The 5,357-nt window shown below is 34.1% G+C and overlaps 1 long non-coding RNA gene across 1 annotated transcript in view; it reads right to left on the bottom strand.

The window, feature by feature from the left end:
- The window catches only part of LOC128250458 (uncharacterized), a 317,604-nt gene extending 312,476 nt beyond the window's left edge, over nucleotides 1-5,128 (bottom strand). Inside the window, exon 1 of the long non-coding RNA XR_008266476.1 lies at nucleotides 5,051-5,128. This is a non-coding gene — a long non-coding RNA (uncharacterized LOC128250458). The remainder of the gene's footprint in view (nucleotides 1-5,050) is intronic.
- Between the last annotated feature and the right edge of the window lie 229 nt (nucleotides 5,129-5,357).

Below are 5,357 nucleotides of genomic sequence, written 5' to 3'. Positions count from 1 at the left end.
TGTGTGTGTGTGTGTGTGTGTGTGTGTGTGTGTGTGTGTGTGTGTGTGTTTTGAAATATTCCTGATGTTATTGATCTACTTAACAATATAACGATCCACCGTGGTGTTCATATAAATATTGAAGGGAATTCCGTAAATGTCATGTATCTTTTATAACGTTATAAATATTACCGATTTCTCAATATTGCACATGTAAATCTAATAAGGCTCATTCATTGCGCTCTTTTGAAGGATGGGTTTACCTCCTTACTTCGAGATAACAATTACTTCTCAAATAAACCCGGAAGGTTATAATCACATATCGAACGTTCCATCCTGCAAACTGAGATCTTGAGGTGAAGTAGGGCTACATGTCATTATATCGAAAGAAACCCATGTAAGAGATAATACACAAACAACTTCGTACATGTGTACGTGTGTATGTGTGAGTGCATATATGCATGCATGTACATACATACATATATATTTTATGAATAAGGATTTGTAAGATTTTGCATAGCGTTACTTTTAGTTCTTCAGTTTATATAATTATTTAGACCAACCCTACTATAAAACCGGTGCAGTATCTTCAGGGTCTTCCCTTCATATCCTTCAATTTCGCCGTTTAAAGATTTTCTTTTAACTACTCTGCGTTGTATGATGTAGAGCTGTCCGTAAAGTTAGACGCGAACAATCTCAATTTCAAGTTTGTATTGGATAATTATTTTTCGTGCATTATATCAAATCCTTCCATTTTTTAAAATGATAATTATTAACTTATACTCGACAAATGCGAATTTCCTCGTTTGCAAGTATCTCATAGGTTGTTCCTGTCAAGAATTTGTGTGTGTATAACCGGTAAAAGTCTTGTAAAAATATGTCACATCTATTGATTCCAGGTCAGTGTGGTTTTGACGTTCATTTAATGGTGTAGTGTTGTTTACTGCCTTTAAAAGACCAGATTAATTTGTTAAGACACATTTGGAACCTTTTATTTCTGTCTTTAAATGAACTCAAATGATTTGCAGACCCCCTCTTGAAAATTAATGATATCTCATTGACATAGAATAATTCGTTATCCGCATATTAACTGTACATCTATATATTACATTTTCGTCTTACACTTATTTTCTCCTTGAAACATCGTTTTAAGACAGAGTTTTTGGATTCTCGGATTCCGTGGCGTATATATTCCCTCTCACACTAGAGAGATTATCGGTTCATTGCGAGGTTAATCATTTTTTATGCTTGCCAAATTAGTTGACTGGAGCAACGTGAAATGAAGTATTTTGCTTAAGAAAACAACGCTTCGTCTGTTCTAGGAATTGAAACCACAATCTTACGATTATCACACCTACTCTATAACCACTAAGCCGTACGCCTCGGTATATGCATGTATATATAAACCTATGTCTGGATACATTCGTATACGAGATGGTATGAAAACGTTCCCGGGATAATTTTGTATCGCGTCAAAAGATGACAGCACACGTGCTCGGTGACAGGCAACAGTGACATTCATGTGGCAGCATGACGCCTGTGAAATTTATGGTTGTGTGATCATGTGTATGTTTTAGTCTCCGATTTTTTGAAGGATAGGGAAAAATAGCAAACTTCAAAGAAATGATGTTGAAATTTAAGTAAATAAGTTATTTTATATATATATATATATATATATATATATATATATATACGTATGTACATGTGTGTGTGTGTGTGTGGTGTGTTTCTGCGTGTGTCTGAAAGGGGAAACCTGAATTTCAGTCACATACATGAAAGGTTGGCCCTTTTTTTTCCTTAAGGTATATGCACGTTATTTTGTGATGTCACAAGGGATTAATTTTGTGATTCGACCTCAGGAAAGATTCTGTGAATGTCACAGGCCTGACACATCCGTCGGATGACAGGCTTCGAAGGAGTGTGTATTCGCATGATAAACACAATGGAGGGATAATGTCAAGGAAAGAGACGGGATAGAATCATTGGTTTCATGGAGGTAGCTTGTGCTCTGTGAAATCGCATTAGTACAAGCTTCCCAGTTCGGTCAACACAGGCTTAAAAAAAAAGGCTGCATCGGTGACGTTTTCCTTAACTTCGATTTGTTTACGGTGGTCGTATATTCTGTATGGTTACTGACGAGGAATTTGATGGCGAAACAATGATGAAATCTATGGGAGGTATGTGAGAAGTTTACTGTTAAAGCCAGCTCGTTTGAGACGTGAGAGTAGATTATAAATCGTTTATTAATTGAATCCTTGGTTTGGTAATTCGATAAGAGGATTTGTGGTGATATTTATAATAACAGATCTCTTTATATGTGAAGAAGTGGTGACGAATCTTTCAAGACTAATTGGATTATGGAATCACCTAGAGATTTGTTGATACCACCATCTGAACATGGCAAACAATTTGATATTTGCAGAGCTATGGATGTAATAGAGTAAATGTGCGTTGAGAAATGATAACGTCAAAGTGATAGGTCATATTACATAGATATGTTTGATATATCGGCAGAGTGGAGCTGAGGGAGAGATAGATTGATAGATAGATAGAGAGAGAGAGAAAAAAATGTTGCTGATGATAAAACTCATTCTCATACTGATGATAGATGAATTTTGTGTGTGTGAGAGAGGGAGAGAGAGAGTGAGAGAGAGAGAGAGAGAGATGGGGCAGATATATCCCAATGTCACTTGACTCATTTATACTAATGTTACTGTGAAATAATCAGATATTTTAATTAAGCAGTAAAGCCATCATTAGCAAACATAATTGGAAAAGCTTGAGTTGCCTCTGTTGTTAGATATAAAAGAAATAAGAGATATGTTTCTTAAAGAAAGTAGACTATGTGGATTTAAGATAGGAGTACGTTTACGATATTGACATTAAGGAGGGGACATTTTCAGACAAAACTGTGCAACGTTTCACGCAATTTGCCTTTTCTACAAACTATTACTGAATATTATTAAATAAGAAAATTAAACGACAGAGATTATCGTCTGGCCAAATGGTCATTGCATCGATTTCAGGGACGTCGATGCTTTTCCAGCGTGCTTTAAATAATTATGTGATTAATGAGGAAGTGAACCTCTTATAAGCTATATGCTAGTATACAGTGCCGCTATTTAATAGAAAATTCATTCATCACACGGTTACGTGGTTAGTAGAACATATATACACTTCTGTCTGATAAAAATGTCAATTTAATTTCCTGAATGAAGTCTCAAAGAAATACGCTTCCAAGCATTATTATATCGTTTGTCTTACCTCATACAGTGGGACTGTACCCGGAACCATGTAATTGAGAAGCAAGCTTCTTACCACTCAGCTATTCTTGTGCCTATTCTGTTTTTTCACACGTTAACATGTGTCGATTGAACTAAGTAAAGCGTTTGAGAAAGAGATATTGCTGCTTGTTGTTATAAAGGCATCTAAAGTAAGTTTTTTCCCGAATCATTAATAAACAGCTGTAGATCCCTAATTTTTTTATTTTGCTTGCAAGGACCCCGAAAATTCTCATATAGACAACCTGAGGTCATATGGATCCCTAGTTGAGAAACTCTGACATCGACGATCCGCCTTTCACACAAATAACTAAATTATTATCTGACAGAATTAGAGACTACATCGGTAGAATAGAGGTTAAATAATAATCTTTGTATCGATCCAATTTTAAAATATGTACAGCCGAAGATAGCACATGGGGATGAAATAATGACATTAAGGCATTTTCTGCTTATTAGGAAATTAAAATAGAATTTAAGAACGAGCAGCAAATACCTTCGTTTATTTTTCTAGAGTAAGGAATTCAAGTCAAAATGCTTTAGTTTCTATATTTAAAAAAAAATGTTTTTAGGTCAATGTAAGCCTAAGAACGTTTGTGGGAAATGGGGTACCTTAATCGCATACTAATTAGCATTATAAATCGAAAACGGTTGGTGGAAACAACAATACAACTTCAAGAATTCAGAATAAATGCTGACTAATTCATAACAAAATCACAGCGAAATACATTGAGTTCCCTGAGCACGAAGTATGTTTGGTTGGGAAATTTAGGTTATTGATATTTTAAAATGATCATGAGGTTTGCATACACATTAGAAAAAAACCCCAATATAACTTGTCGTTAAAACAGTGATAAAAAACACAGGGATAACGGACAGCAAGTCATCTCTAAAATACTCGCGGATAAAAGTCAAAATAAATAAGTTATTCAGCCTAAATAAAAATATATATGAATAAATAAATGTAAACAGGCGATCTTTCGTTTTGAGTACATTTTACATCATTTCTAATCTACGTGCGTTTATTTATGTTTCCGTAAAAGGGTTTTAGGGTTAGGGTCGGAATTCCCTAACCCTAACACACTTTTACGGAAAGCGACGATGTTGTTCAGAAACATAGACAAACGCACGTGGATTAGAAATGACGTAAAATGTATTCAAAGCGAAAGGTCGACTGTAAACATGAATACACTTGGCATCCATGTTATTAAGTAAATAATTTGAATATTTTATTGTAAAGTGTTGGTATCCAAAGTGTTGGTATCCATTAGACCTAGCACAGACACATATATAAGCATCCATACAAGCGCATCTGAATGTGAGTATACATACAAGCATACACACTCACACACGCATGTATTTATTTACTCAAATTTATAATTTGAGCGGAGGCAATACGAGCGGAAAACTAGAGGGACATGACCTATTATCCAGCAGAATATTCAATATATATGCACACTTACTTCGACATTAATAAAGCGACATAAAGCTCAACATAACAGAAGTATTAATAGGATACAAGTATATAGACATTTATATTTTTATAAGCCAGCAAATATCTAAAAATATTTAAAAACATTTATAAATACATAGGCATTTAAAAATATATATAAGTAAAATAAGTACAAAATATATACGTAATAAGATATAAAAACGTCGATATTATATAAGACTCAATCAGTTTAATAACTATTCGACATCAATTTCCCCGCGCGAGGGAATTAACAACAATTAGCTTTGAAACAAAGCAATAAAACTGTTCTTGAAATAACACAATAACAGTAACTCACGTTTCAAGAAGAATGTAACACCTTTCTTTAACTCACGAAGAAGGTAAAATCCACACTGAAATAAACAAATAAATCCAAATCACGTTCACATTCGAAAAATCTGTAACATAATAACTATTCCCTTTATATAATAGTTATATTATAGGATGATTCCAGTTAAAGGCCTGTGCAAAGTCTCATTTCGACCAGTCCATTATGGTATTTTTCTTCCAATTTTAATACCATTCCCATGCTTATCCAAAACTAGCCATTCCTAATTCAATTCGTACCAATTACATCCTTGCTAGATAATATAATATCTACTAGT

Source organism: Octopus bimaculoides, chromosome 21 (genome assembly GCF_001194135.2).
Source record: "Octopus bimaculoides isolate UCB-OBI-ISO-001 chromosome 21, ASM119413v2, whole genome shotgun sequence".
NCBI classification, from domain to species: domain Eukaryota; kingdom Metazoa; phylum Mollusca; class Cephalopoda; order Octopoda; family Octopodidae; genus Octopus; species Octopus bimaculoides.
This window is presented reverse-complemented; position numbering and strand designations above follow the sequence as displayed.